Genomic DNA, 15,910 nt, shown 5'->3' with positions numbered 1-15,910 from the left:
TTCCTGGTAGTTGCCACAACCCCATTAAACTAACTAGACAACACTTAAGACACTGAACAAATATTACTGTCTCCACAATGTGAGTCAAAAGAGTAATAACGTTTTAACGTTGTTCTTATAAAACACATCATGCCAGTTAGGACATACTGGGACCACAACCTTGTGATGGGGACACTCCAGGCACATTATCTGCCTTGAGGGGACCACAGTGGACCTGCTTTAGCCAACTTATAGTCCTACCCAAAAGTCCTTCCACCTTTTTGGAAGACTAGTAAGACCAATACCACAAGGTCAGGTCCATTTAGACTCTTGTCTTCACTCTATTCTGAGACCACAGAAGGTGACTCACACATCAGTCAACTCTTTGTGAATTTCCACTTCCATCACATAATTATAATAATAATAATAATATAAAAACCGGTGGCAAAATAATACCCAGTACCTCTTTCCCAATGCCTGTGGCTCAGTGGACTTGGGCTCTGTACAAAGAGAGTGTGCTATTTTTAGGAGCACACCTGGGCAGGGGAACACTGAGTCCAACACTTGCATTATCCAAACCACCAGAGCACTCTTTTGATCCTGCAGCTCTTCTCTGCTTCCCCTTCCTGTTATGTACTTTCAAGATACTAATTTATTTATTCGTGCATCAGTGAGGCCTCCGTTCATGATGGTCAATAAACTGGCATTGTTGTTAAATGATGCAAAGCCCTCAGCTGGAGATCATTGGCAGGAGGGGTGAGAAGGCTCGGCTCAGAGCACTGGAATTCTCTTCTCATTCCATGGATGAATCCCTGGATTTAATTGTGTATGGCACACACTACTGTCCACAGTTTGCTGAGCTGAAACCATACAATTTGCTTTCCTCCCAATTTCTGAGAAATTGGACTAAAGCTACAACATTGGAAGCCATTAAATATATTTCTACTCATTAACTGGGCCAGGAAATAATTTATTCCTTTCATTGAGCTTCTGTGCATGACTTGAAAGACAAAACAGACACTACACTGACTACAAATAACATTGATTTTCTGACTTCAGTTTACTTAGTTGAAGCACGCTCATACTCACACATCAGTGATCTTCTGTCGAGCAGCGTGCCGTGGTCCCTTCCAGTGGTAAAAAACACCAAGTTTCTGGTCATCGGCTGGCTTTCTAGATGGACTACATCCACCAAACGGTATCCTTAAAGATGTTACATATAAAGATGATTATCTGAAGGTGAGAAAATGGCACCTCAAGCTACATGATAGCTGTGTCTAAGTCACTTACTCTCTACTGACCTTTGAAGCAGCTTCAAACACTTTAGCCCAACTTGGCTTCTGTAGGGAAAACTCTCTCAAAAGAAACTTCTCCCAAAGGCTGTCTTTATTTTGACCATATCCACTGCTCTGGCTTTTCTGCTGTGGGTTAGTGTACATTTCTTTTGTCTCTTTTTATTTCCTCTTGCCATGAAGTCTTCCAGATGCTTGAAGATGAGGCATTCAGCCTCCTTCCTCCTCCACCTTCTGCTCAAACACAGAGATATATTGGCATGCTTTGACCTTCCTGCTTGCAAATGTAATGCTTTGAACAATCTGTCTCTGTGTGTACATACATGCACCTATGTATATGCTTGTATGTATGTTAATTTTGATGGTTATCACAAAGTTTCACAGATAAGTGTAATTTGGATAAGAATGTGAGAATGCCATCCCCCCACCCGCCCACACAACTCCCTGTAGTCTCATGTATTTAGTCCCCAGTTTGACAAACTGAGAAGGACTGAGGGGAGTATGGCCTTGCTTAAGGAAGCATGTCACTGGAAGTGGGCTTTGTGGTTTCAAAAGCCCAAACCAGACCCAGTCCTTCTCTCCTTCCCTCCCTCCCTCCTTCCGTCTGGATGGGGATCAAGAATGCAAAGCACTCACCGACTGCTCCAGTACCCTGCGTGTCACCTTCCTGTCATGACGATCATGGACTAACCCTCTTAAAGCATAAACAAATCCCCAATTAGATGTTTTCTTTTATAAGAGTTGCCTTGTCAAGGTGACTCTTCACAGCAATAGAACAGTGACTGAGGCCATGGGAGTAACAAGAACTACAGAAATGCATTTCTTAGCTCTAAAGTGGAGTCCTCAACCAGGATAGTAGCAGGCTTGAAGTCTAACAAGGCGGGTTCTTTCTCACACTAAAGCCTCACTGGGGAGAAGCAATAAAGGATCTCTTTCTATCGTCTGGTATAAGGGCCGTGACTGCGTTCCTATCACTGCCATCTTGGAGACTGGGAACTGAGGAGGTTGCTCAGTGGTTAATGTAGACTGCTCTGACATAGGACAGAAGTTCAGTCCCCAGTACTTACATTGGGTGGCAAACAGCTGCCAGTAATTCTAGTTCCAAGGAGTGTAATACTTCTAGACTCCATGTACACCAGCATTCACATGCATATACTCACATAGACACACACACACACACACACACACACACACACACACAAATATCTGTAATTAAAATGCTATGTATTTAAAAGATGAATGGGAAACATAAACATTCAGGCCAAGGCAGTGTGTGTGTGTGTGTGTGTGTGTGTGTGTGTGTGTGTGTGTGTGTGTTTCTCCACCTAGGTCTTCAGATCTTCAGACACAGGAATCCTATTATTTATCTTTTGTGCCTCTGCTTGTCTGGGGACTTTTGGGTAGTAGATAATCAAAACAATGTGCTCACCAAACGACCTGAGAGATAGAAAGGAATGTGTCCCTCCCGAAATCTTTAAAGCCAGATGTTCAGTCAGCCGGCACTTTCACCAAATCCCCACGGCTGCTTCTTCCCCTCAGCCCAGGTCGGAATTCAGCCCTGCCTGAGCCTGAGCATCTGAGCACTTGGAACATACGCTGTCATGCTACATTCAAGCTGCTGTGTGTGCTCCTCCCATGCGTGTCTTTATAATGAACTGCTGTGTACAGTTGTGCTCGTAGCTACAATGTGCATTATGTCTAGTCCACGGAGTGCTCATTTCCTTTTAAAGACATGAAAAACAGAATAAAAATAATTCATGCTGGGCTCAGCTGCCACTCTCATCAGCTGCAGTTCTGAATCTCTCCAGGTTCCTACTGAGAAGAGAATCCACGTCCTTCTCTAATGTCCCAGGCCTCTCTTTGCCTCCTTGCTAGAAAATGTGTCTCAATATGGAGTTCACATTGGAAGGAGAATGTGAATTGTGGGTTTTTCTTTGGCAGTCCTCTCATGAGAAGGACACAGGTTCTCCTCTGCCACTAACCATCCTAAGTCTTTCGGGAAGAGCTTCAGTTCCTAAGGTCAAATCATGGGGGTCTGCAATCTGAGCAATGTCACTTTAAACACTACAATACCTAGCGCAGCACAATCTTTACCTTAGGAAGGAGACAAAAAGCAAACCTTCATGAGAACGGAATATATGGTGACTGAATGAGCAGGAGAAATGAGCTGACCCTTTTGTCTGAGACAGAGCAGGTGTTTCAACGCTGGCATAGGAAGAGGCTTGCACACAGTGGTTAGTACGATTGCACAGTTAGATTTTAATGGCTGCAGCCTGGGCCAAAGCTTTAAGCCTCTGGCTGCATCGTGTTTTGACCTTGGTAAGTGGCTGCAGCTTATGTGGGATTTGTCCACAGGCCATTGATTATCCAGAGAGAAACAGGGTTGACTGTTCAGCGTAAAAAAAACTGAGAAAAGCTACAGGCCTCAGACAAAGTACAAAACAATGCAGGAAACTTATGATAGGGCCAAGGGCACCGAGCTCCCGTGCGGGGGAGGGGGGGGACGACACCCCAGCCAGAGTTCACACTGGTATGCTCCATGGACTGTGCCTCATGGACTTTGTTAGTCAGTACTGGCCCTTCAGGCCTCAGAAAATGTGTAGGCCATTGTCAGGTGCGACAGTGTACCCTTGACCCAAAAAGGTATCTGTACAGTTCAGGCAATGATTCAACCATAGAGAATGGTTTTAAGTTTAGAATTTAGAACCTAATTACAATGCTAAAGGATTTCATTTTCATACCCCAAGAGCCCCAAGAGAAGTTTTACATTCTAAATCATTAATGCAAAACATAACAGTGTAATACAAATGAAAAATACCAACTCAGACGTGACAAACTGCCCTGGTTTGAATGTTGGGACACTTAGTCTCCAGTTGGTGGTGCTGTTTGGGAAAATTGCAGAGTCGGTGAGAGGCGGAGCCTCGCTAGTGAGCCACTGGGGTAGAGCGAAAGCTTTATAGTGACACCCCACTCCATGTCCGTTCACTCTTCTACTTACTGGAGGTGACACAGTGTGACCTGCTTCTGCTACCATGTCTTCCTGCCCATTGTCAAGTTATCCACCACGATGACCTGTATCCCTCCGCAGCTGTAAGTCAAAAATAAACCCTTCCTCGCTCAAATTGCTTTTGGCAGGGAATTCTGCCACAGAGAAGTAACTAAGACACAACTACACCGAATGGCAAAGACGGAAAGGTCAACTTCATATGACGGGGTTGCCGTTGCTGAGCACTCAAACTTTTGCAGGAGCCAGCAGGACTTCGCGTGCCATCTGTGGGGATGCTGGTGCACAGAGGTCCAGGCAACTAGCAAACTCTAGAGAGGACAGAACTTGGCGGTTTCTCCAGCTGCCCTCTCACACTGTTTCTTCTGGAAACCGCTGGATTCCAGAAGCCTGGTTTCATGGGGACTGCTGCATTTGGAGATAAGAATTGGCTGGGTGCATTCCACTGACTCTTTACACGTGAGCCTAAACTTGTTCTTAAAAAAAAAAAAAGGCTCAAGAGCAACAGAAACCAATAAGCATCAGCAAAACTGTGAGAAAGAGGGAAGCGGGGGAGAGAAGTACTGGGGAGCTTCTAACTGAAATTCTATCACTTTTGTAGTCTAAAAGGAACTGCTCTCAGCCCAAAAAGATGCAATCTAGGATCGCCTTGGGCCTTGTCCTCAAAGTGTGCCTCACAACCAAGAAATCCCCATGCCCCTGAGCGAAGGTTCTGAGTGGAAACTGTTTTCATAATAACAGTAAAATGCTATTTGTTTTCTTTTCTAACATTGGCACAGCAGTCCAAAAGCAAGGGTGGGTAGCTGCTGGCCTTCAATATGGTGCTCAGGACACATTGCCTGTGAGGGTTGATTTTCTTGTCCACTTGGTCCGGAGTTACCTAGCAGGGCACTTCCGAGGAGATTAACTAAGGATGGAGGAGTCACATGACTCCCGGGAGCATCAACCAGCTCCACTGGTTAGAGTCCCAGGCTGTATAAACAGGAGGAAATGAGTGGAACGCCAGTATCCACCTCTTTCTGCTTCCTGGCTATAGATGCAGGTGACCAGCCACCTCGCATGCCCACTGCCATGATAGACCACATTTCTGCAAACCTCCTCCTTCCCCTTTTTAAAAAATCATTTTATTATTATATGTGTTTGACTGTATGTACATGCTCACACACGTGTAGATGCCATGAAAAGGGTCTTGGATCCCCAGGAGCTCCAGTTGTAGGTAGCTGTGAACTATTAGACTGCTGGGAATCAAACGCTGGTCCTCCGCAAGGAAAACACCACCAGACATCAAAACGCTTCCTTATTTCAGTTTCTCTTGTCGGGGGTTTTGCCCCTGCAGTGGGATGATAACTAATATATTACCTGAAAAGTGGGTGCATAGGACTTGATAGGGCTGCAAAATAGGAAGCTCTCTCTGACCTTCCCCCTCTATTCAGCAGCAAGTGATAAAACCTGGGAAGAAGTCTCTGGTCTTCCTCTACTTACTGCCCAGGAGACCCTCATGTAGAGGTGTTCATCCTACACCCAGAGGAAGAGGCCCTTATCTCCAAAGACACAGAGAAAAATCTGAATACAGCAGCCTCTAAGTTTAGCATCTTTAGAATCCTTCGCACAGGTCAACAGTGCCCCTCCACCGCTATCCCCCACTTCTTCAAGCTTAGTATAAAAACATGCGGTTTTGTCTATGTAGTTGGACTTTGATTTTGCTGCGAAGGCGTTGGTGTTGCCTTTAACGTTATGTCAGTGTGTTTGATTTTCTCCTGTTACTGTGCCTCTGACATAGGAGCCTCTGATGCGAGTCAGACAATGAGAGAAGGGTACCACTGTCTCCCCCATAGCGTTCAGTTGCATGTGCAGTCACTGAAGGCCTCACTGGCACACACTAGGAAAAGAATTAAATAAAAATAGGCTGCTTTTCCTTGAGAGCGTCCTTAATGAAACTGTAAAAAATTAATTTTATTAAATCTCATTTACTGAGTACACATCTTTTTAATATTCAATGCAACAAAATGTGAAGGCCGCATAAATTAATTTTACAGTGTGCCAGAGTTTGAAAGTTGTCTTGAGGGCAAGCACAGTACAGTTGCTCAGATTAGATGCTGAAATAAAAATGGGCACAGGGGTTTACATGTGTGGTTCCAGCAGCTGGGACACTGAGGCAGGAGAACCACTGGCCCAGAGCCAGCTTAGACTACATCCATGAAATCCTAAGTCAAAACACAAACAGGTATTCAAAAGACAGAAAACAAATCCTTCTCCCTTTCCTCCTCTCCTCTCCACCGTCTACTTCTTTTTGTTATGAATATCATTTTAAAGGAGCCACTGTGGTTATTCAATCTTGAATTCAAATTTGGAAACATTTTTCCAAATCTATTCACAGGTGACTGACAATAATTGTTTCCTACAATAAAAAGTCCATCTTTCAAGCAAAAATTAGAATTTAAAAAAAGCATTCCCACAATCCCAAGATGCACAGATTTTTCTAAAGAAAAGGATTATCGTATTAACAAATGGGATTTTCTTTTTACAATGTATGATGAAATGTGACAACATTGGAGAGATGGATTCAATTAGGGAACATTTCTCCAATCATCAATGTGTGCTGAACATAAAATAATATGTGGGTGAAAGAACCTTTCAAAATGTGAGTTACTCTAATAGGTGCTTGTAAAAGGAGTGGCGGGCTGAGTCCCGCCACCCGGCTCCCGCACGGCTAGCTTTACATCCGAAATAATTACACGGAAACTGTATTCTTTTTAAACACTGCTTGGCCCATTAGTTTTAGTCTCTTATTGGCTAACTCTCACATCTTGTCTTCAACCCATTTCTAATAACCTGTATGTAACCACGAGCTCGTGGCTTACCAGAAGAGATTCAGCATGTCTGACCTGGAGGCTAGCTGCATGGCATCTGCCTCATTGCCTTCTTCCCAGCATTCTGTTCTGTCTACTCCATCCACCTATGTTCTGACCTATCAGGCCAAGCAGTATCTTTATTAGTTAACCAATGAAAGCAACAGAAATACAGAAGATCCACCTACATCAGGTGCTAACATAGTGAAGTACGAGCCTTGTTGATAAGGTATCAGGTTCTACATTGCAACTCACCTCTGAAGAAACTGCCAAATTTTTTAGCATTAGCCTGAGACCAAAGAAGGAAATCCACTGGTACCCACCCAAAAAATGCCTAATACATCTCCCTCTTCCAAGGACATTAGCCATGAGGATCTGAAATGACTTCACAGGTTTCAACCAGAAGAATGTATCACAGTGGCTTCCAAATAGAAGCAGATATGAAACCCAACAGCCTTCTATCAAGCCAAGGTTTGCAAACATGCAGAAAAAAGCAAGTGTCATTTTTCACTGTATTTCCCTTGAAAATGATATTTATGGAACACAACTGTTTATTAGATGTGTATAATTATATATGTAGCGTTATGAAATAACTATTCGCATATCAGCCACCTCATCTCATTATTTCTTTGTAGAGAGAAAAGTCAGACTATTATTTTAACAGTTCTGAAGGACATGCTACATTCTTGTTAACTGTGGTTACAATCAGCAACAGACTACTAAGATCGGTTTCTCTTATACAATCGAATTCTACCCTCTAATGTCTTCCCTTTCTGAATTCTATAAAGATACTTTATCTACCTTAATTCATAATTTCTAATGCTTAAATAAATAAGTAAACATTTTCAATGTTTCAGTTTTAATATGAAAAACAGTGATAAGTACTGTGGTCGTCTCAAAGTTAGTCTGGGGTTTCACAAGGTCCTGGGATCTTGTGAAATCTTGAATGTTGCTGAGATTGACAAAGAAGATCTCCTGGCTAGAAACAATATATAGATGTGTGTGTGTGTGTGTGTGTGTGTGTGTGTGTGTGTGTGTGTGTGTGTGAGGAATTAAGAGACTGTAATAATTTCTAATTTTTTTAACTCACACATAAAACAGAATTTCCTTTCCAATGCTAATTCCTGTCTATGTTTTCACTTTAATATACAAAATTAGTCATTGGAATCCAGTTTCTCCCTCACAAATATGTAATGGGAGAGGGCTCGGGATCAGATGGGGTGACTGGACTGGGCTGTATCACTGTACTCTGTAGTCATGTTAATGCTTTCATTTCACCTCAGAATCTCCTAACCGAAGACACTAGGTTGAGCTGAATTGAATAACTGATAATTTGGAGAGGAAATAGAATCTCAATTTTGGCCTTGGCTTTGATTTCACTGATTTTAGAGTGGCTTTGGTTTTGATTTCCCTAATTCAGCCTTCTGGCTGACTTGACTCTTTTAAGAGCAGACTCTACCCTTCTTTAGAGACAGGTGAATGTTCGATGGGGTGGTGGGCATTGCACCAGGAGGGTTAAAAAGAGACCCCTCCTTAGAGCCAGGTGGTCTCACCTGGGGGAGAAAATGGCCACACCTATAATGAGCGCACAGCTGATGTTCATGGGAGATGGCCACACCTACAGTGGACACACAGCTGTTGCTCCTCCTCTGTTCCAGGACTTGTCTTACCTGCATGGGGTGACTCTAAGCAGGCTTTCTGCCTTCATCGCCTAGTGAGCAATTGCTATAACACATTGTCTGATTCTCATGTTCACAATTAGGAAGTTCTCATAACCATAACAAAATACCTGACCCTCAAAGGAGAAAAACTTAAAAGAAGGACTTATTTTTGGCTGACAGTTTCAGAGAATCGGTCTATGGTTGTGGCGCTATCGGCTGGGGACTGTAGAAGATACAACATCCGTTGTGACAGCAGGAGTATATGACAGAAGCCACTCACCAACAGGAAGCAGAGAGGGGCAGATATGGGTGTTGCATAAGATAGAGCTCCTAAGGGCCTGTTCGTCAACCTCATTGACCTACTTCCTCCAGCTAGAGTCCACCTCCTATTGTCTGCAGAATCCCCCAGATAGCATTGCTTTCTGGGGACCAAGGTTTCAAAGCTGACTCAAACCTATACCAAACCATAACAATCAACTTGCTTACAGAGAGTAGTCAAATTCTCCAAAATCATCTCCTTTATCAAAGTGATGACACACCATCTCCTATACACAATCTTGCCTTATTTTCTTCCTCTCAAGTGGCTCAAAGTGTGTTGGGAAACAGAAATTGACTGAATTACCTTAAATATCACAACAGATTACACTTAAGTCCACCAGATCCCAGAAGTCATGTAACATTCTCTATTCTGCTTCAGTCTTGTTTATATGCCACGTTAAAACCAATACCTTCACCAACAGATGCTTGCAGAATGAATGGTAATGAAATAAATACTGATGCCTAATAAACATCCTAGCTTATTCGTGTTCTTACCCAACGTAGTCTTTAAAATAACCAGACTGTTTCTGAATTCAATGCCGGTCTAAGCATGGTGGCATGTGCCTATCATACCAGTTACGTAGGAAGCACAAGACAGGAGATCACAAGTTTGTGACCTCCCTTGAAGACTTAGAATGTTCAAATAAAATGGGAAAAGCCTAGGGATACAGCTCCATGGTAGAATGCTTACATATCCCGAACACAACTCTACAGTTTAATCTACAGCATTGAAAACAAAAACTACCATTAAAAAATAAATGAGAAAAAAGAAGCAAATCCAAATTTAATGGCATCCTTTATGTTAAGAAGGTAAATGGCCTTTGTGCTTAAGTGAAAGTTCATGTATTTGAACACCTGGTCTCCACTTGGTGGAACTGTTTGGAAGGCTCTATACGTTTAGAAGGCAGAGCCTTGCTGAAGGACCTATGTCACTGGGGCTGTCTGGGAGGTTTTGTAGCCTGGGCCCACTTCCTGTTCTCTTCCTGTGTTTCCTGTGCTCAGGTGAAATGTGGTTTCTCTGCTTCCTGACTGCCAGGCTGACTGGCCTCCTGTCCTATGTCCTTTTCTACTGTTTTGAATCATGATATTTTTATCACAGCAACAGAAAAGTAACAAATACAGCTGGGTACAAAGATACGTAGGAAAAATCCATGGAAAACAGCAAAAATGCAATGTGCGGTTTCTGTATTAGCTACCTGCTGTTCCATTTAAAAAATGCTTTCAAACCTACTGGCTTAAAACAAAGGTAGACATTTATTATCTGGCCCAGTTTCTGTGTGGAGGGACCTTACAATTCACTTGTAGAATCTAGTTGAAAACCTCTAATGAGGCTGCAGTCAATATGGCATCCAGGGTTCTAACCACCTGAAAGCTCGAGTTGGGTTAGAAAAGTTGCTTCCAGACATCTTAATCACACATCTGCAAACACGGGATTTTCACCTCTCGCGTCAAGGACCTCTCTGTGTGCTGATTACATGTCTCCATGACCTGTCAGCTGACTTCCTCTTAGGGGAGCTATTCAGGAACAAGAGGCTGGAACTACAAAGGATTTTGAATGACTTAGCCTCATAAGTCACACACCACTGTTTTTATACAATCCTTCTTTAATGCAGGAGGGAATGATACTGGCAAAGGCTTCCATACCTTATAACTGTCTCCAGTTTTATCAGGAAAGAAAGAACCCAGCCTAGTGGTGCAGGCTTGTTGATCTCAGCTATTTGAAAAGGCAAGGTAAAGGGATCACAAGTTCGAGGCCAGTTTGGGAAACCCAGCCAGACTTTGTCTCAAAATTCAAAATGTAAAAGTAGGACTGGGGATATAGCCAGTGGAGATGCCTAGATTAATCCATGACATAACTAATGAGGTAAATAAGTATCACGTGACAATAATGCATGGGACAACAAATGCCAGGGTCTTTTGAGTTTCATTGATACATCATAACTATGTGAAGAATGTCCCACACTTGAAGATTCCACTAGATTTTCAGGAAAGATTAACTCAATAAAGTTTCACCCTCTAGGTAAAAGAGGCTCAAAGGATGAGTCATTTTACTTCTTGAAGAAAATTCATCACACAATTACTCACCCATGCTGGCCCTATAGATCTTTCTTTTTTAAAAATCTAAACTTTTATTGTCATCAAATATTCATTTAGTTTTTTATTGATTTTTATTGAGCTCTACATTTTTCTCTGTCGCCCCCCCCCCCGCCTCTCCCTTCCCCTTCAACCCTCTTCCAAGGTCTCCATGCTCCCAATTTACTCAGGAGATCTTGTTTTTTCTACTACCCATGTAGATTAGATCCATGTATGTCTTTCTTAGGATCCTCATTGTTGTCTTGGTTCTCTGGGATTGTAGTTTGTAGTCTGGTTTTCTTTGTTTCATGTTTTAAAACCACTTATGAGTGAGTACATGATAATTGTATTTCTGGGTCTAGATTACCTCACTCAATATGATGTTTTCTATATCCATCCATTTGCCTGCAAATTTCAAGATGTCATTACTTTTTTCTGCTGTATAGTACTCCATTGTGTAAATGTACCACATTTTCCTTATCCATTCTTCGGTCGAGGGGCATTTAGGTTGTTTCCAGGTTCTGGCTATGACAAACAATGCTACTATGAACATAGTTGAGAATATGTCCTTGTGGCATGATTGAGCATCCTTTGAATATATACCCAATGGTCTCAGAGATCTACCTGTACTGAGGAAATCCAACACGGAAACATGTATTTCTAACACAGTGTGAAAGTGCAGTAATGGGAATATCTGCTTTGTGCACAGAAAGGCTTCAAAGAGTTACTAACTCCTTGGGACTTGAGAAGTATCAGGAAAGACTTCCTGGGACAAGAAGTGCCTAATCTCAGCTTTAAAGGATAATTTAGAATCAGCCAGGCATTGAGGACAATGGGGCGTGGAGACAAAACTTGGTATGGTATGTAGTAGAATGAAGTAGTGATGAGCAAGGCAGCGGGAGAAGCAAGCAGTCCCTCTTGGTGATGCAAGATCAGGTGTTTTAGGTTATAGACAGTGGGAGATCTGGATTTTGTTGTCGAGGACACTGGTACAGTCATATTTGTAGATAGATATAGATAGATCATTTTAGTAGCTTTAGATAGAAATAATTTGATAAAAGTGAGGCTGTAGGGTGATAGAGCTATGGGAAACCACTTGTTGCATTGCTGGTAGGAGAAGAACAATCTCTGGAGTAGGAAAATAGCAATAAATGAAGGATGAAGAGAGCTGTTTAACAGTCTGTATACCGTGTGAACATAGGCCAGGAGATTTGACATTCATATACAAATATACATTTAACATTTTTTATTTGTTTTATAGGAAACACGTTTTAAGGCACATGTGCAGGTCAGAGGACAACAATCGACTCTCTCCTAGTTTGTTTTCACGCCGACTCTCTTGTTCCTGGTGTTGTGCAGGGAGTGCACAAGACTCACTGATCTGCAAGCTTCAGCTGGTTCTTCCGTCCCTGCCTTCCATCTCAACATAGCGGTGCTAGTCCACAGATGTCACTCAACACAGCTTTTTATCTGACTTCTGAGGATTGAACTGAGGATAGCAGGCTTGTACAAGAAGCACTTTTATCCACCAATCTGTTTCTTCTACCCCCAAAGATATATTTAATCCCAGATGATGATAGTATCCATCCTCCTGTATTTTCACACCAAAGAGTTCTATATAGCTCTTTTCCAAAACACCTTGTATCTTCATTTTATTCTCAATATTGTGTCTTTTTTGTTTTGTTTTGTTTTGTTTTGTTTGTTTTGTTTGTTTGTTTGTTTTTGAGACAGGATTTCTCTGAGCAACCGCCCAAACTGTCCTGAAAATAGCTCTTGTAAAAGAGGCTGGCCTCAATCCCACAGAGATCCACCTGCCTCTGCCTCCCAAGAGCTGGGACTAAAGGTGTGTACCACCACTGTCCAGCGCTCAATATTGTGTCTTAAAACACTTCATATCCAGTTCAGGATCACTCTGTTGTCTACTGGCTTTGCTTCTGTGCTGTTTTGGGTACTCACTATATATCTGATGGCTTGGTTTTACTTAACTTAGCTTCTAACTGTGGATCACATTTTTAGAATCCTATTTATGGGAGGTCTTTGAAGTATATTCAAAGGGAACATTTGTGTTTATTGCCAGCCCAATGCAGCACTAACAACCAAATTTACTCCACAAAATTCCCTGCAGCCAAACAGGCAGGGGGATCTTGATGATGGCAAAACCTTATTATATAAGGCTGGTAGATTAAAACTATAAAAAGAAATCCTTTTTCCTCTGATTCACTCGGAGCCAAGATCCAGACAAATATTTTGTTTCTAGCACTATCCCCAGATCTTTCTTGGAACAGCAAGTTTTGTCCCCTCATTTTAGGGGTGGTGTATTGAGACAGAATCTCTGATACGACCACCTTCTGTGCCTGGAGTCTGGGTTTTGTTCACGAGCCATCCGCATGTGTCCCATTGGAACTCAGAAACTGTCCCCAGGTTTTTCTGTTTGACCCTCGCGTCAGAAACTAGCTGCAGTGTTCCTACCCTGCTCTTTGGGGTTCGTGTTTCATGAAGTTTCTAGAAGAGCCCTGAGAAATTCCTCAACTTTCTCCAACATCTAGCTGTATTGTAAATGATATGAGCTGAGCATGGTTGGATGCGCCTTTAACCCCAGCACCCCAGAAGCAGAGGCAGACAGATGTTCTATACAGCAATTTCAGGGAAAGAAGGACTACCTAGTGAGAGCTTGTCTTAAGACAAAAAAAGAGAAAGGAGGAGGATAAAGGAGGAAGAAAATATGAAATCTGACTTTTTCTTTAACAATCTTCCATCCAGTGTACCAGGAGAGGTCCTCTCACCATGACACTAGACGGCTCTGCAGAAACCAAAAGCTACAATCATGTCACAGTACATGAGCTTGTTGCTGTGATGGAATCCTTAACATAAAAAAAACATTTATTTTGGCTCACAATTTAAAGTCCATCCCGGAGGAGAAGACACTGTAGGCAGCCCATGATGGTGGGAGCATCCTGCTGGGACTTCTCCATCTCCTTACAGCTCGGCAAAACAGGAAGTAGACAGCAAACAGGAAGTGTAGCGGGGCTGTAAAATCTCAAGGTCCATCCACAGTGACCCACTTCCTCCACAAGGTTCCACTTCCTTGAGTTTCACAACTAGGTACCAAGTGTGCAAACACACGAGCTGCATGCTGGTCTTTCCTCATTCAAACCACCGTGTATGCCCCACCGCACCCACCACCAGCCTGCAGAAACTAGAAGTTAGAGCATTGTTCCATACTGTGCCACGCGGCAAGGCTCATTACTCAGCTTCCCAAAGCATGTTAACTGATTGAGAAAGCTTAAAACTGCTTCTCCTGGAACCATGGCTATGAAATTTTGTTTCTGGAAAACTAAGCAGGTTTAAAATCCACTTTGGTGGCTACCTGTTACCATGGTTACCAAATAATTAGCCTTTTCTTAAGAATGTGGGCAATCTTGTTATTGGCAATAGAAAATGTCATAAAATACCCAATAATTTGTAAATCAAATATTTTCAAGCTCCTATGATTTTTTAATTATTAAAATGTTGGCGTTTGATAAGTTTCGTACATATATACGATGTATTGTGACCACCGCTCCCCCACCCCTTCCCGCTCCTGGTAGCCCCATTCTCCACTTCCTCTAATCGCCGTCATGTTTCCACAGCTTCTGTGTGGACAGGCGACTGCAGGTCTGTTGCGTGGCCATGCCGGCCACGGCCACGTCACGTGCAGGAGGCAACACTTCACGGCGTTCCTCTCAGCCCCCGGCTCTCACAGTCTCTCTGCTCCCCCTTCTGAGATATCCCATGAGCCCTGCAGAGGGTAGTCCAGATGGTCCACTTAGGGATGAGCACCCAGCAGTCCCTTGCTCTCAGCTCAGTGACGAGTCACAGGTCTTTGTGTTCACTGCTACCCACTGGTAAAATGAGGCTTCTGCGACCCAGGCAAAGAGCAGCACTTGCTTGTGGGCACAAACATCAAGATTCAGAAGGCAGTGTGGTACATGTGCATTCATCAAGTTAGCAGCATGTCCCTCACCCCTGGGCCTGTGACCTCCCCAGACTCTCGACCAACACTGGGCATGTATTTTCTCCTACACAACAGTGCTCAGCTCTGATCAGAATGGCATTGAATACCCTCAAATCAGTCTTGCTGCTAATGAAGCAGGCAATACCTTGCCTGTCTGGCTGGTATCCTAGCACGTGGAGTCAACCTCTGAGTAAGACCATTAATGACTTTCTCCCTCAGCTGCGTGCATAGCACTTTCCAGATAGAAAAGCTAGCCAACGGGGAAGAAGCTCGCAACTCAGTTCCCATTTGATTTCTCTGTGTCTCATGTCCAAAATGTGTGATCTCTTCAGCAATAGGGTCCAAATCTCTGTATGTTTAACTAGAGCTAAAATCCTCCAATGAACATAAACCCGCTACTGCTTCAATTAAGGGTGTGTGTGTGTGAGTGAGAGAGAGAGACAGAGACAGAGACAGACAGAGACAGACAGAGACAGAGACAGAGTATGATGTCTGTATGTCTGTGTAGTATATGTATGGTGGCATGTGTGTGGGGGGTGTATGGTGCATGTGATGTGTATACAGTATTATGTATATGTATGGTATAGTATGGTGTGTGTGTTGTATATGCATGGTGTGTGTATATGTGTGTAGTGGGAATATCTATGATTTGCCTGGTGTGTGTGTGTGTGTGTGTGTAGGGTGTGTGTGCATATGTACCCATGATGTGATATTCAGTCTAGAAGCAAGAGGCAAGGGCA

General features: G+C 43.0%; 1 pseudogene; it reads left to right on the top strand.

The window, feature by feature from the left end:
* LOC125414936 (eukaryotic initiation factor 4A-II-like) overlaps positions 1-15,064 on the top strand; it is a 107,169-nt pseudogene extending 92,105 nt beyond the window's left edge.
* Positions 15,065-15,910: the final 846 nt, after the last annotated feature.

This window comes from Myodes glareolus, chromosome 15 (assembly GCF_982192425.1).
Source record: "Myodes glareolus chromosome 15, mMyoGla1.1, whole genome shotgun sequence".
NCBI lineage: Eukaryota > Metazoa > Chordata > Mammalia > Rodentia > Cricetidae > Myodes > Myodes glareolus.
Note: the sequence above shows the minus strand (reverse complement) of the source record. Positions and strands in the feature narration are given on the sequence as shown.